We start from the raw sequence: 27,429 nt of genomic DNA, 5'->3' as shown, positions 1-27,429 counted from the left end.
CCCTGGAGGCATTCAAGATGCAGCTAGACAGCCATCTGCTAGAGATGCTTTAATGTGAGGTCCTGCATTGAGCAGGGGCTTGGAATCGATGGCCTTATCGATCCCTTCCAACTATTCCATGGTTCTGGACCATTTAATTCAGGGATCCCTGAGGACCTCCAATCCAGTGTGCCAAGCCCTCACTTAGGCCTAGCCATGATGCTAGGCTCTGGCTTGGTTTCCAGTGATTCTACCTCTGGTACCCCAGCCAAGGCAGGGCTCCTGACAATGAACTGCAGGCTCTGATCATTCCTAGAGGACAGATCCCAGGAGACAGTAGTGGAGAAATGCTGATCTAGCATCTGCATTTTTGGCATATTGAATTCCACAAGGTTCCATCTGGTCCATATGACTGTTTACATCTATACAGAATGAGTGAAAGAACTTAGCTAGCTTAGAGCACTATTAGTATTACTACCTGTACCAAAGGCAAATAGATATGATTCTGATGACACCCATCTCTCATTCTCTCATCTCCAGCTTCCTGGATCAAGCTCTGGCAGAGGTTTGGGACTGAGGGTAAATTTGAAGCTTAATCCAGACAAAATGGAAGCACTGATTTGGAGCTCTGATAATCCTGTTTTAGGTATTTAGCCTGTTCTGAATAACATCCCATATTCCCTGGAGTCACAGTTTTGCACCTTGGGAATATCTTGGATGTTCCAGTAAAAAAACTGAACAGGAGCAATGCTCATCAATGACACAAACTGTTCCCTTTTCTGGGGTAATTAGACTTGACAATCATTCATACTCTTGTCACTTTTAGTTTGATTACTGCTGATTGTTTTAATTAGATTTTGTGGAAAAATCAATGTGGATAGCTACTTTTCACTGTATTTTTACCATGTTTTTGTAGTCTACCATGTACATGCCTGTGAAAAGGACAGTGTATTACTACGTATTAGTTGTTGCAGGAGCTCAGTCGGATCAGACGATGGGATATTCTGACCAATATCCTGTTCAAAAGTCCAATATTCTGTTCACAGAGTGGCCAATCAGCTCCCATGGGAAACCCCAGGCAGGGCATGAGTGCAAGAGCACCCTTTGTGCCTGCTCCCCAGCAATGTGTGTTCACATGGCGGGTGGGAGGACTCTGCTTTGGTGCTGGACACCCCAGGCTCAGCTTGCCAGACCCTGGCCCTGAGTCCGAGATCCTGGGTGCTTGGCAGGACATAAGCCCCACACGCTCCCAGGGACCATCCCTCTTCCACGCCCTGTGCAGCAGTGCTGTTGCACCCGATGCAGAAGAAGGTTGCCTGTGGGGGGCTCGCTGGGAATGGGGCCCCACAAGCAGCATCCCTCTTCGGCACCGCCCGCTGTGATGCTGCCGCACCTGACGCGACAGAAGGTTGCTGGGTGTGCACCCTTCATTCAGGGGGGGTTTGCAGACTTCCTCTCAGCTTGGCTCACCTTCTCCGGCCAGGCCAAGCACAAGAGGAGGTCCACGGATGCCAGAGGGACTGATTCTGCTCAGCTTCATCCCAACCATGAGCGTATGCATACTGCCTCTGATGCTGGCATAACATATTGCTACCTCATTACCAAGTGGTGGGCTTCTCCATGAATTTTTCCAACCCTCTTTTAAAGCCACCTCAGCGGCAGCCACCACTACATCCTGTGGTGCGTGCTGTGAGAATACTCCCTTTTATCTGTTTTGAATCTCCATCAGCTGCATGAGATGGAACCAAATTCTAGTATTATGAGACAGGGAGAAAAAAATATATATACAGCTCTATCATGTCTCCCTTTACCTGCCTCTTTTATGCTAACCATCTCAGCTGCTGCATCTTTTTCTCCTAGGGGAGATGCTCCAGTCCCTTGATCATTTTAGCTGCCCGCTTCTACGCTTCTCCCCAGCTGACTGCCTCTCCAACAACTATTGGTTATCACATCGTTGGGACAGAAGCAAAAGGCAAAAGCAAAAGTTCCAGAACTGTAGCTACCATTTTTGTGTCTCCACCTTTCCATCTATAAGCAGACTTGGAAGTTTATCCAAGATGTAGATCTCTCCATTACTGACCTCTTAAGGAAGATACACTGGCTGTGTTTCCACCACTAGCTCAACTATAAGAAAACACATGAGCCCTCTGCAACGTGTGGGTGCCATGGATGAATTAGAAAGATTTCATCCCCACGGGAATTACAATGCACCCGTTTCAATGGATTGTCCAGTGGTGGTTTGTTCTTTGTTGGTGTTTAGATTACACATATGACTTTTTACTGGAGTGGTTAAGTGCAGGGGTTATAGAAACAAACAATAAACCAACCATGACTTGCAGATAAGACTCAAAACATGACAGATGGTACCACTCGGGAGACCAAAATGATGGCAATCCTGCATTTAGGGATGGAAGCATGTATATGACAAGCTCCCCAAAACATCTGAGCAAAGCAGGACATAATAATTATGATGACCCTGAGGCTGCTGCATATTTACGCCTGCAAATCCAACTTTATCACTGGTGAAATTAGCACATTTTGGTCCTGTCCCAGTCAAAATAGAAGATTTGTCTTGGTATTAGTTTCCCCCCCATTTTTTCTTCCTCCTTCATATGAAGATAAGATTAAGTATGGATGTTTTTGCTACCACAAAGAGGAAGGATTGGTTTAGAGGGGAGGAAAGCATAAACCCCACAGGGAGTAGCAGGGAGTACAAGGTGTTTGTTTTTATGAAATTAAAGAACCTTATATTCCTTCAGTGATTCACTATCCAGTTAGAATAGCTACATTGTATGCATGAAATTAAAGTTGTGCATATTCATATTGTAACAGAGTTCTGGTGGCCATGCCATTTCTTACATCCCTTTCTCCAAGTAGCATTCATAAACCACCCTTTTTCTGACATTCACCTCCATCCTGCCATTTTAACTTAGCAGCGAGGGTGTGTGAGAGGTTAGTCTGGGAGTGAGACTGGCCCAGTGAATTTCAAGGCTGACTGGATGGGGATTTTCCATGCTATTACTGCAAGATTCTGCAAAGTTGAGTAGAGGTCAGGACAGAACATAAAGAGAACAGAAAGAAAGAGAAGGGAGGTGTCCAGTGAGGCAGGCGAATAGAAAAAGAGCACATGGTGAAAAGATGGGGTCACAGGGAGAAAGGAACACATAGAGAAACAGGAAAGAAGTGGATGATGGGCTGATAGCAGCACAGGAAAACGGAATTAGGATTGTAACTGAGATGCAGACTTATTGAATTAGTATATTCAGAATTCCCCTTCGGCATGATATGTGTTGCGCACTCATACGCTGTGGTTGAAAACACGTTGCATGATTATTGAATTAATTTCCATCCTGCCTCATCTCCGAGGAGCCACAGGGGAATTCCATCACATATGCTGTGGACAGCAAGGTTGAAATTCCCCGATGGCTGTGGAGGAATTTGAAGAAGGGCGTGCCCCCAGGATGGAGATTCTCCCCCCCCCCCTTTAATCAGGAACATTACATTAACCCTCATGTAAAGAAGAAAGGACTTTATCATTTCAGATTAATACGAGGCACAGATAAGAATTTGCACGAGGCAGTAAAGCAGCAAGTGCTTTAGCACATCACTTTGCACATGGATTCTTTTTTCCACACCAGCCAAATGCACTGACTCCAAGGAAGCATCAGCAGGGGGTGCGTGTGCACCAGCAGTGGGGGCTGGAGTTCATGTGAACAGGCTCCCTACAAGTTCATGTGTGGGGTAAAATGTCATAAACCCATCATGCTGCATACAAGATGCTATGTACAAGTTAAGCTATGTTGTGTGTTGCCCTATTTTGTTAAAGTGTTAGGGTGTTCTTTTAGGAGAAATATTATGGCAGTGTTCTGATTTAGCAGGCTGCATTAAATAGATTGGGTTGTGCTGTACTATTATACTACTTATCTTTAAGTGATTTTCAAAAATTGCTTTATTTTCATTAAGTAGATCACACAGAACTCTACCACTCCTTAAAGACCTCCCCTGATTCAAAACTTATCCATTTCAATACATCTTTAGGGCACCTTTACAGTTCCTGCTCTCAGTTTTCTAAAGCAAATTTTATGGCAAAGATCTCTGGGGCTGCCATGAGCATCCCAAATGGGGCAAAACTACTTCTTTGAAGCCTTGCTTCTCGGAAGGAAGGTGGGAATTTCAGTATCACCCATGTTAAATCCCTTCACTTCAGAAGAATACTATGTATCTTTTGCAAAGTGGACTATTCTATGAGCAAAGGAACAGCGTCAAAGGTTTGACTGTTTCGCATGCCACACCTTCGTTTTCATTTGACCAAGAGCCAAGAATTGAGCCAAACATAATGCTTTACCAGAGACGTGTTTACTTGCTTTATTACATTGTTGGGGTTTTTTTTTCTTATCCTGCCAGACTTTCTTCATAAAATGGAGCTTTGCCAAAAATGAGCGTTTCGGTGTAAACACAGTTCCAGTTTATGGGATGAGTATCTGTTTGATGGTTTTAAGCCAGCTTCAGTGAATACCAGCACAGGTATGCTGCTGTTATGAAGAAAGAGGAAAATATATACAAACACCATAAACTTGGCTCCATTCAGACTGCCTTGAAGCAATCTGATGGCACAAGGGAGGTTTAAATTCATCCTAACTGACAGATGAATTATTCCCTCAGTGTGTGGAAATCCAGTGGGCCCAGAGTGTCCATATTTCCTGCTTTATGGAAGACTAGCCTCACCCTGAAGGGGATCCAAAGGATCATGATCCATTTGAAAGTGCCCTTTATTTGAATTACTGTACAGTCCAAGTCTGATTTAAAGTGAAAGACTCTTAGGAATGGAGAGCCCAGCAGGGGCCTTGAAATTGCCCACAGACAGAGCGTAGCCTGCTTGGGCTGCAGCAGGCTCCAAGTGACGGGGCAATCCAAACAGCAAGGTCACAGAACAGACAAATTGTCAAGCGCCAAGGTAAGGAGCAGGCAGGGATGGTTAAAGCACAAGGAAAGATCAAAGCACAATTAAGCAGCCAGATACATTACACAGTCCAGGAGCAGAATCAAGTAGGAGTCAAAAGGTCAGTGGCATGTAACAGCCATCAAGCCGTCAAAGCACAGTCCCGAAAACAAGGCAGAAAACACTGGAACTAAACAATGGCATTGTTTTCTGCACTGACCTGATGGATGCTGAAGGCTTATGTTCATAGGATCACAGAATAGGAGAGGGGGAAGGGGCCATGAAGGCCATCGAGTCCAACCCCCTGCTGTTGCAGGACAACACATTACTCCATCCCACTCAGATGGCAGTCAAGTTTCTATGACTGCAGTACATTAATGCTCTCATGCCAGACCCCTACTCAGCAGGAATCGCTTTCTCCCAAGTATTCCTTCTTGCAGGAGCCTCACTTGACCATTTCCTGGGTGCTGGTGCTCCTGGGGCCAGGGGTGGGCTCCACCTCTGTCTCAGAGGGAGATTTCCTTGTACCTGTAAGGGGAAAAACCAGCAGCTCTCTCCCCCGGGAGCAGGATCCTCTTGGTCTTTTTATATGGAAGGTGCAATGGGATCTAGTTTTTTCTCATAATAGGAGTCTTCCAGCAGGGTTCTGTCAGTGAAAGATTGCAGACTGAGAAGCCACACAGATCACCTGGACACAGCCATCCATATGCCCAAATCCAGTCATTATTTTTAACATGCATCTATACATGTATATCAGTATATACAAATATTATATACATCTGTGCCCTTGTTTTTTGGTGATGCAGTTGGCTTTTGTGTGTGTGTGGGGGGGGAAGTGGGCCATAAAAATGTCTTTCCCTGACCTCTTATGTGATCATTGTCACCCTATTGCATCTTAAATCTTGACTGCAAATTGGCTTGTCAGATCCCATCTCTGGACTAGCAAATTTGCACAGAATGAAAAAAGCAATGACTCAAGCATCTTCCCATGCTGAAATGCAGAATCTGTGGAAATTCCATGGGAATCTGGATGATATGGGAGCCTCCCAGTGCCTGGAGTTTGCAGCCTTACATGTACCCTTTTCCGTCTATAAGCAGACAGGGATAATGTAATGTAGTTCTGCTTTGGCTGGAGTATCTGCTACTGAAATTCAGCACTGCAGCAGCAGGTGATCCAAAGTGGATTGTCTGCCAAAGTTAAGGTTAGACATAAGAAGAACCATACTGGATCTCAGCAAGGTCCTATCTGGCCCAGCATTCCCTTCACAACATGGTCAACCAACCAATTCTGGGAAACCCACAAGATGGACAGAAGTGTAACAGCACCCCTTCCCCCAATCCTATTCCCCAGCAAGTAATATAACATGGAGTTCATTTTGGGCAGCTTCCCTAACCCTTTTCCTGTCACACTCAACCATGTTCCCCCATTTCACCCCACCTTTTACTCTTCCTTGAGGTTCTCATGACATGATTTTAGCCATATCAGTAATCATGAAGCCCTTTCTCTAAAATGTATTGTGGCTTTACATTTACATGTATTTACATGTGCAGTCTAGGAGTTGGTTCACTTTATAATTGATAGATGCAGTGTTGCACTACTTCATTCTTATACTGGAAGTTACGAGTATTGTCTTTGAAAATTAGTAAGATTACTGTATGTGAGGTATCTCTCTGTCTGCAATCTTAAACATGCATACCTGAAGCTAGCATTGAACTCAGAGGTACCTTATTCACAGGATTGCACTGTTTGAGGAATTTGTTTCTTTATTTATTTAATTCACTTTTATATCGCCCAATAGCTGGGGAAGGCACTGTATTTACACAACATTATCATTTTTATCTCTGTTTTTACTATATTCTAATTGTAGGGATGTTATTGTATTTCATGGTTGATTTTAATTGTTTTTAGCTGCCTTGAGTAGTGCATAAATATGCAAACTGCTGTTTCACCGTTATGTTTTGTCAGACCAATGTTCCATGATGTTGCCTAGATTGTGTAAGAGCATATGAAGAACTATGCTGGATCAGACCAAAACATGATCTGTTCTGTTTAGATACTGGCCAACCACATGCCTATGGGAACCCCAGTTGCTATTGGCTTCATGCTTGCATGTCCCTCATTCAGTGAACACAGAAACAAATTATTGTTGTGTGCTGCCATGTTGTCTCCTACTTATAGTGAGCCTATGAATGAAAGCTGTCCAAAATCTCCTATCCATGACACCCCTGTTCAGCTCTTGCAAATTCAAGACTGTGGCTTACTTTATGCAGTAACTCCATCTCATATTTGGTCTTTTCTTATTCTGCCTTTGACTCTCCCTAACATGATTGTCTCTTCCAAAGACTTTTGCCTTCTCCTGATGAGTGCAAAGTATGACAGCCTCAGTTGCGTAACTTTTGCCTCCAGTGAAAGCTCTGACTTGATTTGATCTAGGACCCACTTGTTTCTCTTTCTGTCAGCCCCGGGGGGGGGGGGGGTTGCTAAGCTCTCCTTCAGCACCATATTTCAAACATGTCAGCTATCTCCACTGTCTAGGTTTCACATCCATACACAGTGACTGGGAATACTGTGAATGGTCTTGGCCTTGATCACCAGTGAAACTTTCTTGCACGCAATTATCTTTCTAGTTTCTTCATTGCTGCCCTTCCAAATCTTAGTCTTATAATTAGTCCAACATAAAGGATGTTGCGATGACCTCAAGCAGCGTGCTCCTCCGCAGAATCCATTCATCCATTCAGCTGATACTGATCAAACCCTAGATCATGAGTCCTCAACCTACGGCCCGTGGGATGGATCCGGCCCACCATGGCCATCCATCCAGCCTGTGCTGCCGTTCACCGCCAGTTCACGCACTCGGAGATGGTCTCCCGCTGGCCTCCTGTACGCATGCACTTACTGCTGCCTCACAGGTGAGGCGGTGGTGGCTCGCTCGGAGATGGTTTGGGACTTGCTGGGAGATCTCCGAGTAAGCGAGCCACCGCCATGCGCATGCCCAGTGCTGCCGCATGCACTCCCAACGGCACCTCACTGGCCCGTGCCCCCAGGCACCCCCACTCACTGGCCCGTGATGGTCACGGCAGTCTTTCAACTGGCCCCCTACTGAAAAAGTTTGAGGACCCTTGCCCTTGATCATAGCACACGCCTATGAATGGATTATAATCTGCAAGATCATGTATATGTTGGGATGAGTGGGAAATAAACTATTCTTTCCTGCTCTGTGATCTTATTTTTCATAGGGAGTATGCAAGTCTTTTATTTCCCATAGCTCTGTTGCATATGTTCATATTCCAAACAAGGTATACTACGCCTACACCCGATTGCTGAATGTCAAATGAATGTGTAAACCTATCCCTGCTTTTTAAAAAGCCTGTTGTTTGATATAAGAGGGCACATGGTATTACCTGGGTGATGACCCCTCCATAGTCATCAAGGGATGGATATGCTTGTGTAGACTATGCCCAAGTGCATAATAAAGTGTAGAGAAAGCAAGTACATGTGTGATTTGAAGCAGATATATATTTGGTAGTAATGAGTTCCAAATTAGATTGGAAGAATTCCCAGATATAGCCAGACTATATAAAATTGTGCACTATATGCTACAAGACCATGAATACAGTAAGACTGCAGCCCCTACCCACTTAAGCAGGAGGAAACCCCACTGAAATCAGTAGGACTTATTCCTGGGTAGACAGGTATTACCTTCTGCAGTAAATCAGTTTTATTTTTCTATGTTGTGTAACACAGTTTCATTGGGAATAGAATTCTTTTTAATATCTGTACCTACCCTAGCTCCATAGTACATGTTCTCATTCAAAGCAAGGCAACCCGGTTCATTATTTCATAAATCACCGAGGAAGTAAAAACGTTCAAGTTAGCCTACAGCTGGCTAGTCTCTTGTGCAAGTTATTTTCCAATTTATATGGCAAATCCAATACAATGGTTTATGGTACGGAAGGCAAAAGATCTTAATCAGGAATTAGCTCCTGCTAATGAGGAAAAATAAGCGCCAAGCCTGCGAGAATTATTACTAAGAGATTAGGATGTAATTGCCTAATGTGGCTAATAATCTGATAAGAGCCCATTTTATCTGATTTAACCCACGGAACTACTGCAGATATACATATCGTAATCCCTAAGGAATTCCTCTTAAATGGAGCTGGAAAGGGATAGTGTGTGTGTGTGTGTGTGTGTGTGTGCATATGGATATGTAATTTTGTGTGTCCGTATATATCTGTGAAGGAGTTGTGTCCAGGTCTAAACTTGTACAACTTGGCTGGTGGAGGGAGAGCTCCCTGCCTTCTCGTCCCCACAGTAGCTTCTCCAGCTTCCTGGAACAGCTACAGAGACCAGAGCAACCTTGCTGGAGAGAATGAGAACAAGGTGTGCTATGCTCCCAGACTGGGTGCAGAGCATTCTGAGAGCAGAGCCCTTCTGTTCATGGAAGGCAGATCCTGGATCCACCTACATCGAGGTGGAACTTGTCTTGTTTAGACTGCTAGAATAGTGGTTAAAGAGTAGCACCTAGCTGAATGATCTCAGTGTCTTCCCTCTTTTCCTCCCGTTATGCCCCCCAGTAGCATATTACTGGGATAGAAACAGTGCCCGTGAGCCTACCGCATCGAAGCTGTGGACCCTACATAAGTAAAGCCCCGAAGGTCCATCTAGTCCAGTTTCCTGTTTCCACAGTAGTTAACCAAAGGTTTCTGGGAAGTGATATGGTGGTACAGAGCAGGTTTATATAAGGTGAAGGTAGTTAATAAGCCTCTTGACCACCCTATGTAGCATATGAGTGCTCTGTTAAGCCCCTAGCCACCCACTGATCACAGGTTCTCCCATAATAAGAAGCCTTCCCTGTCAAGGGGAATTGTAGCATTTGTGGGGTGGCTAATGAGCTACTGTGGCTTATCCACCAGACATGTGTGTCTGAACCCAGTCAGAAACTCCCTCTCTCCTACTGTCCCTTGAAAAGCCTGGGAGGTGGGGCAGAAGGGAAGAGGAGGAGGGTAGTGCAGAGAGAGCTGGGCCAGACATCAAATTTTTAAGCTAAAATGTGTATCCATGTCCAAGTAGTGCTTCTTCACTGACAAGATGCATCCATTGATGGGATGGGTAGGAGGCAATTTTCAGCAATTCCTCCTCTTCCCTGTAGGCTCCCTTTACTTGCTCCTTCAGAGAGCTGAAAACACTCCAGAGCAGGTAAGTGCTGGAAGGTCTTCTACTGACAGAAGCTTCTTCTCAGCAGAGGCATCCTTAAAGGAACACTAATTACCACTTGCAACTTTTTCCAGAGCAACCTAAAGACTTCAGCCACCAAATACATGCCTAAGGCAGATGTCTCTACTGTGATGCCCTTCATATGTCAGCTCCCATCAGCTCCAGCCAGCATGGCCAATGCCCAGGTATAATTGGAGTTTTAGTCCAAAATACCTGAAGGGTACCATGTTGGAAAGTCTTGCATAAAGCATGACAGACCTGTACTATGTCTGAGCTACAAAGGTGAGCATCGCCCTTCGCCAGGTGCTTGGCAACTGTACCACCACCACCATTTTGCTGTCCTAGATAGGATGCTGTTGAGATGGGCAGCCACACAGGGTTGATGGTCTGTGCTCAGCTTAATGGATTGGTCTCACACCGTGCTGGCCTTGAATAAGTCACATGTTTGACACCCTCATCCTTATTGTCATCCAGGGTGGCCAACCTCATTCTGAAGCTCAGGGAGGGGACTACGAGTGAGAGGGTCTTCTTGTAGCCAGCTGATGTCCTGCCAGGGAAACGCCCCAGTCCTAGCATTATTTTCTTCTTGTCACCAAGCTAGCACATGTTCCAAAATTCTCCCAGAATTTTAAAATCTGATCGGTTTTATTTCTTGGCTCATTTTACTGCATTTTATGGGCCTTGCTTTGCATTGTATTTTTCTGATATTGACTTTTGTATTTGTATCTGCATTGTTTGTGTTGGTATTGCCTTGTTGTGTTTTAGACCTTTGTTGCATTCCACTGTATTATTTCATGTTTTAAAACAATAGCATAATAGCTAAAGAACCTGTTCTATAGACCTCCTAAAATACAACAAATAAACAAATAGTCACCATTCACAAGTAAGCAAGTGCAATTCTTTGAAAATGTAGATTTGGAGCCTGCCCCAGCCAGAGGACCCAAAGGGTGTTTTAGTAGACGATCGACCAGGTAGATTAAGATACTAAGATACTACAGGCCTTCAGTGGAGGACTAGACTTCCTTAGTTAGCACAACTAGCATTCAGATGAAATGGATACTGCACACTTTGTAAGTATGTTATAGAGATATGCATCTTTGAGCAAATTGTAAAGTTACAGGTATTTAAATATGTGAATAAGTTGGGAAAGGAATTATAATGATCTGCTACTTAAAGATGAAATCTTGCACTCTGTGCATGAGGCCCATTTATTTCAGTTGGAGGCACGTGCACATAATTGTCTGCCAGATCTCGCTTGAGGGCTGGATCCATGGTTACACATGAAGGAAAGGAGGCAGAGGACATTGCATAATGTAGTGATGATAATCCAAATGCAGATAGCCCACAGACGGAATCTGGATTGAAACATAAGTAGAGGCTTTTCAGTCCCAAAGCTGCTTAGGAAGACATAACCCCTCATATAATGTTATTAATGCACAAATCCACTGATTGCGATAGGCAGTTAAAACCACAAATCGCTTTGCAAGATATGATGCATGTTTTCGCGCTAGGTTTCATTTAGTCCTTCTTCCCCACAGATGGACATCATGTCAATTGAGGATTATCTCATCATGGTCAAATTTACAATCCTTTAAGGCCTGGGGCTCCTCGTTTCAGTGGGTGTCACACGTGTGTTGCTTGAAAGGAGTGGATGGCAGCCCAGCCGCGCTTAGGCAGATTGTACTTTGTGCCATTGTTTATTCCAATATGTAGGAATGGATCAGGAAACGGCCAGGCCAAAATGGCTGCCTTGAGAGAAATGAGAGCCATGTGACTGTTGAAGGCAACAAAAGTTGTTATTGGATTCGGTGGATATTCAGCCCTCCAGATTTGTACTGGGTATTCACTTTGCTTATACCTGTGCGAATTTGTTTTTCCCTTGCCATGTAACCTAATGGACGTGCTTTTACCTCGCTGGCATGCCTGTTTGCTTCATACTACTACTACTACTGCTGCTATCATCATCATCATCGCCATCGCCATCATCATCCCCCGCCTGCCCCCCATGGCTCAAGTTCTTTCTTATTATGTCCAAGAAGCCATTGGGCGAGCCGATGAATGTGCTAAATCCTCACTTGGCAGCAACAGAGGACTGGATGAGGCTAGTAAACTGAGACTCAATCCAGAAGAGATGGAGAGGCTATGAGTGGGTGGTTCCCAGCCAGTTCTGGATGGGGTTGCGCCACTCCTGAAGGAGCAGGTTCATAGCCTGGGGATCCTCCTGGAGCCTCTGAGCCTCAGCAGGCCTCAGAAGCATAGAGTGTCTTCAACCAGCTGCAGCTGGTGGTTCAGCTGTGCCACAAGCTGGATGAGGCTTCAGGAGTCTATGATTTGGCAGCCTCCAGGTTAGATCACAGTGTACGTATATATCATATGGAGCTGCCTTTGAAGATGGTTCAGAAACTACATCTTCTGCAAAAGTGGCAGCCTGATTAATAACAGGGGCCAAAAGCCTAGAGCGTGACCCAATTCCACAGGCTGCCTCTCCATTTCCAGCACAATTCAAAATGCTATTCTTGATGTAAATAACTGGGGTGGACACATTGGGCAGTCTTAATGCAAATTTCTCTCCATACACACAGAGTGGCTCACAGCTTTGCTGTAGCAGAAACTATGAGTAAGCTGGTTTCAGAATGGGCAAAATTTGTCTTTCATAAGCCTCTGCTGCTGCTAGAGATGAGTAGTGGCTACAGAGGCTCAGTAAGGACTAATTTAGCTTGTTTTCAAGCCAAATTGGTCATTAGTACATCTATGCAGCAGTTTAGTATGGCATTTCAATGGCAAGCCATTATTTTTTTCCCGCATTTTTGGGAAAGAAGGGGGGGCAGAGGGGGCCACACTGGGGGTACACATGCAGTCCATAGCCTGTGTTGCCTACTGGGCAGACCACAAGCTGCCCGCCTTGGTCTGAGCATCTCCACAGTGCCTCCCCTGGGGGGGGTTTGGGGGATAGCAACAAAGCAGAAGGCCTTTCTGGTGGGGGCCTCTGTGATTACAGAGCGCTCTGCCAGGCAGGCTTGTCTGCAGAACTTTTCAGGGTCAGGTTCAGACTGTCCCAGAAAACAGGTTGTAGCTACTTGCTGGAAGCTACTTTGAAGTTATTTTTGTTATTTTAAAGAAACACGACTAAGAGGTGATGGTGATGGTGATGATATCTGAAGTAGGGCCAATTCACAGCATTGTATTTGTGTTTATACTGGGACTACATGATGAGCCCATCATTGAAACTGAACCATTCATGAAGGATAACACATTCATATCTCTCGATCTGTGGATATCAGCACCCACAAAAGATCAGCACATGCCAAGTTTGATTCTCATATATATACATACACACACACACACACACACACACACATTCATTCATTCATTCTTACATGAAAACTCTTACACACACATTCACACCAGTCCTATATATAACACTAAAATGGGCCTGACTAGGATTTATGCAGGCATGGCACCCATGAACATATTGCAGCTATAACCATTCCATGTTCTTCTGTATGGGACCTATATGTATCTCTCACAAGAGCTCCATCACCTTAAAATAATTCCACTAGAGAGAATGTCCTGCCATGGAGCCTCTTTTTCTGCTTCCTGTTATTCCATTGCTGTCAACTCAAGATGCTTTCTCTATCTGTCTTGTGTAGAACTGCCATCATTTCAAAATTTACTTTTTACAGAGAACCCAAACAATTTCACAATTGCCTTCCAAGGTTTTCTGTGTTGTCTTCCTATCCCTTTTTCAGAGCTGATTTGTGGATTTTTTTCCCCTACTTAAAATACAATTATAGTATCAACCTGTCCAAAAGCTACTGAGGCTTTCCAAAGCCACTGTGCCTTTAATTAGAAGTTTCCTCCTGAGAGTTCCATTTGCTTCCTGTTTAGTATGGCTGGGACATGGCCAGTTAACTGCATACTAATTAGTCAGTTCCTATTACCTACATAGGATGCCTCCTGGGCTATACCTATGAGTTTTCTCTCATTTTTAAACTGTGAAATGATGCTGTTTTAGAAGAAGAAAAACAATGAAAAATTAAAGAGAAAACCAAGGTTTCTTCAGGCATGTGAACTGACCAATTAATGAACAATTACATGAAGTGGTAATTTAATAGGAAATCATCTGTGTCAGATGTTATTGCATCTGATAATATTCTCCTAGAGATGATATCCTCCTGGAGCAAAGCTTCTTCACCTTGCAGAAACCTCTCTTTCCTACTTGTTCTATCAGTTGTGCAACTACTAGTGGAAAAACACCAATACTTGTGTTTGTGCTGCATGAAAGATGCTTGTTCAGTTGAGCATTGATAAAATTTTACACCACATTTTACCCTCTTAACAGTGTGATCCTAAGCATGTTTACTCAAATGTAAATGCCACTAGGTTCAAGGGTACTTACTCTCAAGTGTACATTAGGTTGCAGTCTAAAGCTTAAGGTTCTGAGACTCGGATACGGCCTTGGCATCCCACTTTACCAGTCATGGTGTTTTGGTTTCTTGGCTAGTTCATAATCGTGGTCATAATTATGTAGTCATAATTTTTTGCTTCCTTTCCAATTGGAGAGTGTCTACTTTAACTTGGGGGGCCCTGATACTTTGATACAGAAAAGTTCCCCCATGCTTGGCCCAGTAGGTGGTCCCCAAAATGTAACATGTTGCTATTATATTCTGGCATATGCAGGCAAGGCAGGTGTCTCGATGAGTCACCTTTCGCTGCACATCACCAGGGACAGGAAATTATTACGATGACCACATTCATCTGAATCAAAATTGGTGTGGCGAACACGGACCTCTCCAAAGACAAAATATTTCAAAACGACACCTACCCCACTCAATAAACAATGTTTACTTACTCATATGCAAGGCAAGAGGCAATTCAACAGTTCTTTTTAATTCAATAGCAAAATGCCACATTAAGAATAGTTATATTGATTAAATTTCTGCCTCTTGTGAAACTGTAAAACTGCAAAGCTTTGGCAGCTAAGAGGGCAGCCATAATATATGAACATTTATCTAAACAGAGGAAGCAGCTGAATCTCAAATCCCTTTTAAGAACACCACCACAAATAATTTGGGGAATCAGACCCCAAACGGACCAATCTCTGTGTCACGCTACATGGCTGATCACATTGATCGCACATGTACATGGTCTGTGGTGGTCTTTAACATAGCAGCTGTGAATGGGTGCCATGGCCAAGATCAGAGCACATGGGGAAATAGTGTTAGCGTTTCTCTGTCACTCTCTTACATTCACATACGCACACCCCAAAACTGAGATACTTGGAAGCTTTTCCTCTGAAGAAAATCTGCGAATGGCTCAAAGCAGATTCCCTTGCAGGGGAAGGTATACTAGTGCAGATGTGTGTAGAGTCAGCATAACCATGACCTGTGCAGGATCAATCCCGATCCTCATGAATCACAGCTCCAATTCTCCTCCAAGGCTCCCCACACCATATATTAAATACAACCCCACAGGTGGAGCTTCGAAACTGCTTTGTCATCTCTACATCCCAAAAAAGGCACCAGTTTTGGAATCCAATCCAAGAATATAGTAGTATGAACAGAACCCTCACTACTGCATTAGTATCATCTCACCTTTTATGTATTTTATTGTATGATGTGTGAAAATGCCCTTCCTGTGTAAGATGTGCAGGATGAAAACATATTTGCAGCTTAGTTGAACATTCTCAGCTCAACGGCATTAAGTAATTAAACCTATTACACTAGTGTTCACAACAAGATAAATGAATTCAGTACCAGATTTTGATTGCCTTTGAACTGCATTTTTATGAAGTATAAAAATGGGCCAGTCTAATCCAACATCAGCCTTACACAATAACAAGACAGCAACTGGTGAGAATATGAATGCAGCATGTTAACCATGATCAAGGTCACATGGCTAATTAAAATACTTTGCGGTGCATGTTGCAGAAGTCCTGCTGACATACCATCTGCACCTGCAGCTTGACACATCAAAAAAACCCTTCCACAAATTGCCTGTTCCTAATAGGTAATTGCAGTGCCAATGACCATTACCTAATTAGTCACTAAATTGGTAAAAGCTATCCTCTAGTCTATGCTAATTGTTTGCAACATTGGATAGAATGTGTTCCAATTACTGGAGGATCACAACATAGTTAGCCAGAGTGGAGCCACTTGTAAAATCATACTTCCCTTCACACATTTCTCCACACTGGAGTTGGTGTGGTTTTGTTCCATCTGCAGTTTATCTACCCCTCTTTGTAAATTCACCTCTTACAGCATTTGCAAGAGCCATGATCAAGATTTACAGCATGATAGAAACAGGGAGGTGAGATAACTACTTCTGAATTTAGATTATTTGTACAGGTCACCTCTCATAAAGCCTATGGTTTCCCTGATTTAGAGTGGTGATCTCTCTCTTTCTCTTAGAGAATGAGAACCTCCCTGTGAAAGCATCCTTCATTTGAAGGATGGTCCAGTTCAATTCCAATTTAAAGGTAAAGGTCTGTAGGAACAGTTGCCCATCAACGTTAATGCCTGGGCAGCAGATGGAACAAGCAGACGCACAGGCAACTTGGCCATAATTTACCACATTATGGTGATATGTATTGTATTTCTATTTAAGTTACAATTAATATTTCTAAAATGGCATTTTGCATATAAATTGGCAAATTTAAACTTTATGCAAAGATATTTGTTCTTTTTTGGGGATGATGCATTGCCTCCTTTTTGGCCACCCTAATTAAAATGCCTACAGTAGCTAAATGTTATAAGCACATAACAGAGGGACTCAGTAGAGACTGCACTGAATAAAGTCCCTCTGGAAGTGCTGAACAACTGAAATAGGCAGCATAATGCTATTGCTGGTGTTGCAAAGTGCTTTTATTATTTGCAGGCCTGGCTTTCATGCCTTTCACAGCATCTTGGGACAGTTGATCTATTCGATAGGTGATGTCCTTTTTGCATCTTGATAATAGTGGTAGGGAAAGCATTCCTTGTTTGGTTTGCCTGCAGGCACCGGAGGGAAGTCTGAGGAAGAAGACTTTCTGACAGCTGTGTCATCCATACGCACACACCCTGATTCAGTGCAGACCCGGGACTGCAGGCACAGCCTTCCCTGCCTCCTGGTTTTCCCATTGACTTTAAACCAGGCACAACCCTACACCAAGAGACACATCCACGAACAGCACAGGATGTACACCAAGTCTTGTCATCTGCACCCAACATGATGGGAGTCACCATAGTTCAACGTATCTGGAAGACACCCACTGGGCAAGGTGGGAATTTACTGCCTGGAATCAGATCTCCACAGCTCTAGACAGGAATCTTTCTCAGCCTGCCTGGAGGTGCGTCCTCCATTGAGGGCAGGGAGAAAGCTTGCCCACATGGATTGCTGTCGAGGCAGCTGAGTGCACACGAGCTCTAGACTGGAGCACTGGTGTGCTTTGGTCATGTTTTCATAGATTTCTTGAAACTATAATATGTATGAGATTACATATGATAATATTCACTTGTCTACAGGGATCTCTGTGCAGGCATTACATTCTATGATCTAATGAGAGTATTGGTGTTTGTTATGTGACTGCATTTCCACAGGGTTCTTGAAACATGGTATGCATACAGTTCCATACTACACTGAACATCCTGACATGAACATGGGTGGGTGGGAGATGTCCAGTGAATGCGAAAAATGGCATATTTGGGTAACTCAGATATATCTCCCCCAGCCAGTACCTTATTGTATGCAAATAATATGCACCTTGCGGACATTTCTTATCTTGTGGAATAAAATAAAAACATCATGTCAAAAGTGCCACCTGCATGATGGTGTCATTGCACAACGCAGTGTCAACTGGTTCTCCTGGCCTGATGGATTCTGTGCTTTCAGCCTGTAGTTTCATCACTTCTTAATACTTGGCACCTGTGGAGGTGATTAGTCTATTTACACTAAACATACTGTTCAAAAGTATGTTCTTGAAAGGATCAGAGACTCCTGAGTATGGTGCTAAACAGCAAGTCCTTTGAAGAAACAGTTTGCATTATCATTCTATAATGTATTGTGCATTACTGCATATTTATGTTTTTAAAAGAAATAAACCATCCTTGGGATGAGTGCAGGGTAATCATAAAAATGAAATGCCCAAGAGAGAGAATGCCAAAAGGAAGATAAAGGCATGAAAAAGTATCAAACAGAAAGGCTTTGAACCTGTTTCCCTACTTTTCAGAAAGACAGAATCAAAATATTGAAGGATTCAGAGGATACTGTGGGCAGCAGTTTGAGCAGAATTGATAAACAGACCAAGAGCCAGTGCAGTTGTTTAATCCCTGAACTGAAATTAGACAAATTCATGGAGGAGAAGGCTATCAAGTTACTAGTTCTCATGACTATATGCTAGCTCCTGTATCACTTTCTGGGGAACACTGACAGATGGGTGCTTGTGGGTTTTCTTCGGCAGCTGGTTGTCTACTCTGTGAACAGAATGTGGGATGCAGCAGGCCTTGCTCTGATTCAGCATGGCTCTTCCTGTATTCTTGTGTTCTTCAGCACAGGGGACCCTTCCCCATCCTGGGCTTTTTGTAGAAATGTTAGATGCCAGAAATCCCAGTAAACTAGGAAATATGTTCCCATTATCTGTTCCTGTGGAGCAGTTTTGCAGTTGTATTCTGAATCCAAGCCAACTGCAGTTTCCAAAATACTTTCAAAGGCGATCCCACAAAAAGTTTTATTTCCATGTTCCAGACTTGATCTTTCAACATGTAACCACTAAGCCAAACCCAGTTCACTTGCCATGTAAGAAGGTCCAGAGATCTATAAATTCCTCATTTTGCTGTGGGCCTGAAACAGCAAAAACAAGGAGATTCTTTTGGCATGCCATGGGATGTATTTGATAGATTGCATTCAGCTTTGTGGGTTAGTGGTTGGGTAGGCCTGTCCTAAAAATTCTTGTAATGAGAGTGGGCTTTTTTCCCAGATAGAATTGCCAGCTATTTTTTTAACTGGCTTCCTGATCCTGTGCCTTTAACAGCAACTTGATTGATAGACATTATGGCAGAAGGTGATAATGCATGTCTCTATGACCATGAAAAAATCTAGTGTTGGCATCTACAGTGAATATCAAATTGCTGTTAAAGGGCATAAGGAGGAAGGTTGGCTTGAAGTTTCCTTCACCAAGCTAGTTGGAGACCCTAAATGAGAGGATTAATCTGGAAAGAGAGCTCTTCCACCCTTCCAGATATGGCATGCTGCTGGTACTAATCATGGGGAAAGTGAAGCGAGCATGTATAACTGCACCAGTTCTTCCTGGTGTGGAAAGCACTGATTTTGGATGGGGCATGTAGAAACTCACCAAGGCATATGTAACAGAAGAGGATGTTGTCTTGTTTTCTTGCTCCAGCCTTAGAGAAGATTATTTTTTCCATGGAATTCTGCTGAAAACAGTATTCCCTGTCACCTGTACCTATCATATTAGAAGATGAGAAGAAACGTCCTGAATCAGACCAAAGCAGAGATGTAACTTGTGGCTTACAACTCCATGAACCATTACCATTGGTTTTGCTGAATAGAGCTTTAGGGACTTACAATGAAAACATCTGAAATGCCACTATTAGCCCACCCCTGAACAAAAGACTCACTTAGTCAAGCATCCTGTAAGCTAAACTTCACATGGGTTAGACACACCATCACATGTTGAGTCTCCATGACATTGCTCCAACATTAATGGGAACTGCTATAGATCATGGATTCACAATTTAGTGGTGATGTGTTACATGATTCCAAATGTGGAATTCACCAAATTCCCATTTCAATAGAATCTTCACAGCACATGTTACCATACATTCATTCCCTTGGCATCCCTCCCCTTCCACTGCCCCAAGGCCATTTGAATGAAGATGGTGAGCAGCATGGGCAGTGCCTACATGCTCTTTCCTTTGTCTCTTGCTGCAACATGACCCTAAGCAGGGTGTTGTGCATTGGTATTTACACAGAGGCGTGTGGCGTACATTTATTACCATATATGTGGTGCTAAAACAGGAGAGCCATTATCTGTGTCAAGGACATTGCCATGGAATGGAGGAGGGACCAGGGGCTGACCAGGTTATCAGCAGCAAAAATACGCAGTATAGTTGCCCCCACCGCAGACAGGGTAATCCTGTGCCCTCCAGCTGTTTCACAGTACAGTCCCCATAATTTCTGACCATGGGATATGCTAGCTGAGACTGAGGGGAGTTGTAGTCCAAAACGGAGTAGATTGCCAGCCCCTGCCCTCGAATGACACTTGCATCAGGATCATTGTGGAAATTTGGAATTTAGCTTAAAGTTGCCCACTGCCACTGCCAAAGAAGTTGGCAGCCCACCAAGGGGAGGGGGCCTACTTTACCAAGGGCCATCTCAGTCCTGGAGCTAAGCCAGCTGATTACAGGTAAAACCCGGGAGCACACATGACTATAAATGTGGCTTATCTGCAGAAAACAATATTGGATCAAAACCTGAAGTTAATGCAAGGTTTATAAGACGAAGCTCAGCTATCATTACTGGAAAAGCTGATCAGCTGGTGACCAAGCAATTCAAATCCCACTTTAAATCCTTCCATCCAAATCCCTTCTCAAGAGCCATTTGTAGCAAAGAACCAGCCAATTATTGGTGTTGAGGATGAGTGCAAGACAAGATAGCTGATCTCTGATTTGGCCTTTGTTACAGGACTGTATATTTAAACATTGCACCCACCTGACCATTTCTTTATCTCCCCACCATCTTCTCCCACTACTGCCTGTTTTCCTAGGTGGGGTTTTGCTCAAGTCATAGGTTGTTTTGTACTCATACAGCAACTCATATTACTGGCGGCAACTTCTTGTTGGAATGTCACGGTTCTTCCTGCAATTTAGGTATTAGATAACAATATGAGACAGAGGTAACGATTAGGAAGATTGCCTGACTGAGAACTCATCACTCCCACCTTTCAATCTGAAGCCTGCTGCATGAGCAGACCTGCCCATTTCTTGCAAGGGAGAGGACAGCCTTGGACTGGGCATGAAAAGTGGATGTCCACGCGCAGCTTCCCCCCAGTTGGGGAAATGCAGTATGTCTCGTGCTAGCGACCTGCAAGGATCCACCCTGCACCCCCATGAGAGAAAAGTCGGGGGGGGGGGGAGTATCAGAAAGCTTCTTGAATTTTTCCTGAAGCTGCAGCAAATGGCGAACTGAAGATGGGGATTCTGAGGTTGGAAGCTCGAGCTAAGGCACTGAATAAGGAACCACCCAGTTTAGTCCCATCAACATGTCAAGACACGGCACTACACCTCCCATCATTGCTTTCTGCATGATGCTTGTGGCCCTCCACAGGCACTGAACTTCCTCATGCAATTGCTTGGAAGAGAACACAGCCCAGTTCAGTGCCAGAATCAGGCTTCTTGGCATATTTTCTTATGGGAACCAAACTCTGGCAATACGACCTCTTTCACTTCCTCTCTGGATTCCACCAGTCCTTGATCGTCTAATCACTGTATGTTTTAGTAGGAGCACAAAACTTGCTATGATTTACTACCTCTACCCTCCAGTATTCCATAGGTAACTACATCCAGGAGGGACAGATGCCCTACTGTAATTTGTATGACATCTTTCTCTCTTCTAGGTCAGCAGGTAGCAAAATCCTGTAGGGGGAGACACCTTGCTACCTTTTACCACTGCTGCCATAGGTAGCAAAATCTAGCAGAGACTAATTGTCTTCTGGAATGTGTGGTTTCTCTCTCTAGCTTCCCCTGTTTTAGTCATAGCAAAATACAGTCCTGGACAGGTATCACCTGTACTCTTCCCACCTAGTGCAGAGGTTGCAAAAGCTCACTGGGCATGGGGAAGAAGCATCTTATCAGAACTTACTGCTGTCACCAGAACATACTCCTAACTGGGGCTAGCAAAATCCAGCAAAAGTTGGCATATACTTGCCTCTGAACAATGCATGGATTGGACAGGTGGTGACGAGGAGAAAGTGGGCCAAATCGGAGAGCCAATCTTACTTTGGAGCACCCCAAAACTGGAAATGCACTGTGTAGTTTTGACCAAAATGGCTGGGCAATCTTAGAATCTGCCGCTCATGTTTGAATGTAGCCTATGGTGCCCACAGTGTCTTCCTCCATGTGAATGCATCTCCATGGACTATCTGAAGTGATGCTGTTGAAATCAGCTGTTATAAACATGCAAGTGTGCCACATCTTGCTAAGGTCTTTAAGGTGTTTGTACAGAATGTGGCGGGATTGATATTCATACATAAATATTTGGGAGCATTTGCTTGAACTGCAGTGAGAGCATCACTACATCACACTGTAGCATTTACACAAATTTCACATATCATTTTCTTGACAAAGCCAGAGTGATATTGACTCCAGTGCCAATTTTCATTGTCCTGAATCTATGTTAGTTAATAAATCTGCAATAACAGAAACATAGCCCAGTTAAGTTTTAAGCATTCATGTCGCTCTCCCTCTCTCTCTCCTTAGACTTAGTGACTTTTGACTGCTGTGAAGGGAGTTAGCACTCTGGAATTTGGCATCCCATTATGTGTCTTATTAGGAGATAAGATTTGTTGTGTTCAATCTGGTGCAGAAAATTGTTTCTGAAAAAATGTATTGTGTTGACTGGCTCCCTAGCACAGAACACCTAACCATGAAGGATTCTTTCTGATAGGAAACAAGCAAATACAGATGAGCATTTCAAATTTAGAAGCAGTGATGTGCTGTAGTGTCATCCCAAGAGACAGGAAGTCTGCAGCCACGAACTCTTGTCTCCACCATGAACTCACTATCTGGTCTTAGAAAAGCCACTATGGCATGTCAGTTTGCTCACAGAGAATTGTGGTCCTCTAGAGTGGGTTTAAGCATAAGCTCTCCAAAATCTTGCAAATACACTGGTGTACATGTTGAGATATGATGTGGCAACTGCTGTATCGCATCTGCTTTCCATGACACAAAGGTAACAACTAGAGACTCGGATCACATGGGTGGGATGTCCAATGGAGATCCTTCCCACACCAGTTCCTAGTTAGGGGTAACTTTCACATGGAAAAGAATTCCTTCCAATACTTTGTTTCTGTAGGTTTCCTGCCATGAAAATAATATTAGAAGGGCCCCCCTAAGGGTTGTAATGGAGATATGTATCTGTGGGAAAATGAAACTGTGGTAAATTCCTGTTGTTATAACTATCTACATGGTGATGCATTTGCTAATAACTTTATGAAAGAAATGAAGAGAACAAAGAAGGAGAATGGAGGAGAAAATAATTTGATCTGCACTTTAATACAAATTAGGCAATTTCACACTTTTGCACCATTATGCAAATGTGGTTCTTGTCTGAATTTTCAGTAATTGAAAAATGTGTACAAAATTATATATATTAGGAGGAATAATGTTCTAAATATATTAGGAAATTTTCTTGCAAAAACTACTTACCAGACAAAATGCACAGAACAATGCATATATTAGGAGAAATACACAGAATTTCTTCAAAAATACCTAAAGATTCATAACCAACTGAGCTTAAGACTAAAACCACTTTCAAACTCTGAGATGAACCAGACTTAAGAATGGAAAGATGGATGCTGAGAGAAACCAAACGGGCACTTTTGTTCATTTTTGCTCTCCACTGTTGTCTGATGCAAATTAACCCAACTATGATTTTAAGTGGAGTTTTGCTGAATTTGTGACCATCTAAATATTGTGAAGAAGAAGAAGAAGAAGTAGCACTGTTATGCCTGCTTAGTTTTGAACTAGGTTGGCTCTTCCTTATCTTGTCTTTATTCATAGCAGTGAAGTTAGGCCAGAGCTGGTCAATCATCTTGAGACAGGCAGAAGCCTTCTTTGGCTTGGCTACTTCTCACTCCTTAGAAGAGAGGAAGCAGGCTGAATGAATACATATCATCTGTAATGTAAGTATAAGTCAGAGGTTCTGGTTTTCTTGTCAGCAGCAGAGGGATACGCTTCCCATGTCTCCCAGTCCATTCAGTGGCCTGCCTCCCCCATATCGTGGTTTCCTCTAAAGTCCCTAAGGAATTTTAGTAAAACCAGCAGCTGTGCTACGGATAGGCATTTCCAGGCAGGTTTGTTCCTGAAAATACAGCAACTTTTCTTTTGTTGTATGCCAAAGAAACAATTTGTAACAGAAACACTGGACCAATTTCAATCCTGGCTCCGCTCCAGTAAAAATAATGGCCCTGAGCCATCTTCAACCAAAGCCAAATTTGCCCCTTGGTTGTCTTTTCTTTTTCAATGATCTGACTAGTATCAGTTTAGTGGTTGATTATACTATGTAGTTCTGAGAATGGCAGCTTACTTCATTAGATGCCTACCTCCAACTAATCCCAAACGTACCATGGTATTTTTTTTAAAAAGCTGTGCCAAATATTTCAGTTCTTCCATTTTTGGCAATTGATATGGGTGGGAATGAAGTAAACACTTCAGCAAAAGAGACTGAGCAGCTGAGAGTTTCCAATAATTTTCTCCTTGGGGAGAAAGGCAGGGCTTCCATTTACCTTTTTTTTGTTTAGGAGATAGCTTGGTGTGGGGGGAGGTCTTCAATTTCTCACAAAAATTAAAATTCCCCATACTCTTGCACCAGCATGGAAGTCTTCACAGAGAGGCTTCTCCAGCATGGCAGCTCTTCCTGAATGTCTGTGAGAGATCATGGGCAAGCTACATGTTCTGCTAATCATGCACGGCAGAAGGAAGCATGATTCGCTTGCTTACTTCTGTGTAACTGCGAGCAACTCCAATTTGGGTCAAGACCGTGGCAATTCTAGAGTTTCACCCAAGTATCCTTTCCCAGGGAACACAGCTGGTGGGGTGATCATGGTAGCACCTCTGTTCAAGAGGTATCTCCTGCTCCATCTGCACAGACAGAGAGAGAAGAGAGATCTTCAGCATCTTACAATCCATGGGACACCCATCCAGGGACCACAGGACTGAGGCTCCTTTAAATATTATCCCAGCTGTGTAGGAGCCACTCATGGAAAAGCAACTTTCAAGCAGCTAGGGGAAATATTTAAAGGGAACCACTGATAGGTGCATAATTCACACATAAGATCTACATCTTCACAAAGGATAGCATAAGAATTATCCTTTTAACAGATCATGCAAAAATATTCTTAAGTGTGAAAAATGGTTGCTTTTAAAAGCAAGGTGTACTCAAACTGGGAAAGAGAAATGAAAAACGTTCTGCCCAGCTAAAACAACCTTCTGTTGTGTAAAATGTCATCATTAACAATGGAATAATTGGATCTTATGCATAGGCTAACCACTCCTTCAATTAAATGTAAGTGCAAAAATGACAACTTCTAAGCCTTGTAAAAAGCTGGTGATGATGTATTCAATTTTCCCTGCAACTGAGTAAAAATGTTGATGTTCTTCTATATTAGGATTATCACATTCCTCCTTTTCTTACTGCAGTGCATGCAGCTCACTATGCCATGCTTATTATTCATCATCTGATTTTCATCAGAGTCCTTTTCCAAGTGAGATGCAATGGATGGATGGAAGGTTCCAGGCCTTTTCAGTGGTGGCCCTTTGGTTGTGGGATGCTCTTGCCAGAGAAGCCCTTTCTGCTAACTTTAATATCCTTCCTACACTACACAAACCACATCTAGCATGTGCAGTCCTTCCAAACTATGTTGTGCTTTTATACTGCTATAACTCAGTGGATGTGAATATCTCTTCACCTCATTTTAATTCATTTAGCACACAATCCTATGCATGTTTAAACAGAACAAAGTCCTACAACACACATGTTTAAACAGAACAAAGTCCTACAACTCACATGTTTCTCCAGCCAACTACATGCTAGGAGCTGTAGGACTTTATTTATTTATTTATTTATTTATTTATTTATTTATTTATTTATTATTTTATTACAGGAACTTCTATGCTGCCCCATTCGCCGAAGCCTCGGGGTGGCTCACAACCATAAATAAATAGAATCCTATAAAACAAAATAAATTAAGTCGCCCTGACCAAAGAATAAAATAAATAAATAACATTAACAATTAAAATAACATTTAAATAAAAAGGTCTTTGTCTGGCACCAAAAAACAAATAATGACGGCACCAGGCGGACCTCTCTGGGGAGTGCATTCCATAGATTGGGCGCCACTGCAAAGAAAGCCCTCCTCTGAGTACTTACTCTCCTAATTTCCTTCACAAAGGGTTCCCGGAGAAGGGCCTCTCCCGCTGATCTCAAGGGGCGGGCGGGCATATATGGACGTAAGCGCTCCTTTAGGTAACCAGGACCCAAGCCGTTAAGGGCTTTATAGGTCATCACCAACACCTTGAATTGGGCCCAGACTTCAATGGGAAGCCAGTGAAGCTGACGGGGGACTGGAGTCATGTGAACATAACGCCCAGTCCCCGTCAGCAGCCTGGCAGCTCTATTTTGAACCAATTGAAGTATCCGGACCGTCTTCAAAGGCAGCCCCACATAGAGCACATTACAGAAGTCAAGTCGGGAAGTCACCAACGCGTGTGTCACTGTCACCAGGCAATCGTACTCCAGGTAGGGGCGCAGCTGATGGATCAGCCGAAGCTGAAAGAAAGCACTCCTCACCACTGCTGTCACCTGAGCTTCCAGTGAAAGCTCTGGGTCGAGGAGCACTCCCAAGCTGCAGACCTTGTCCCTAAGAGGGAGTGCAACCCCATTCAGGACTAGGTTCAATTCACCTTCCCCGAAGCCCGATCCACCAACCAACAGGACCTCCGTCTTGTCTGGATTGAGCTTCAGTTTATTGGCCCTCATCCAGCCCATTACCTCGGCCAGGCACCGGTTCAGCACAGCCACTGCCTCACCTGGATGGGTGGAGAACAAGAGGTAGAGTTGGATGTCATCAGCATACTGATGATTCCGCAGCCCACACCTCCTGATGACCTCTCCCAGCGGTTTCATATAGACGTTAAACAGCAAAGAGGACAAAATGGAGCCCTGTGGTACGCCATGGCATAGCTGCCATGGCGCAGAGCCATAGTCCCCCAGCACCACCTTCTGGAATCGGCCATTGAGATAGGAGCAGAACCACTGCAAAGCAGTTTTACCTGTCTGAGCATGCACCATATTTCACCCTTAGTGCTAATAAAACTACCATGTTTTCCTTCCACCTTCCAAAAAATTCCTTGGAATTTCATCCCTTTCCTCTAACATTAATCCAATTCAGGGGAGGCACTTTTGTCCCTGATGTCAAAAATTGCTTCGCTGTACACAATCCAACACTAACTAAAAATAAAACTAAACTAAAAAACTAACACAGTTTTTATGCATAGGTGTGCAATGGCACATTTCAAAATGC

The sequence above is a fragment of the Varanus komodoensis genome, unplaced genomic scaffold, assembly GCF_004798865.1.
Source record: "Varanus komodoensis strain SLA01 unplaced genomic scaffold, ASM479886v1 scaffold32, whole genome shotgun sequence".
Lineage (NCBI taxonomy): Eukaryota > Metazoa > Chordata > Lepidosauria > Squamata > Varanidae > Varanus > Varanus komodoensis.
Note: the sequence above shows the minus strand (reverse complement) of the source record.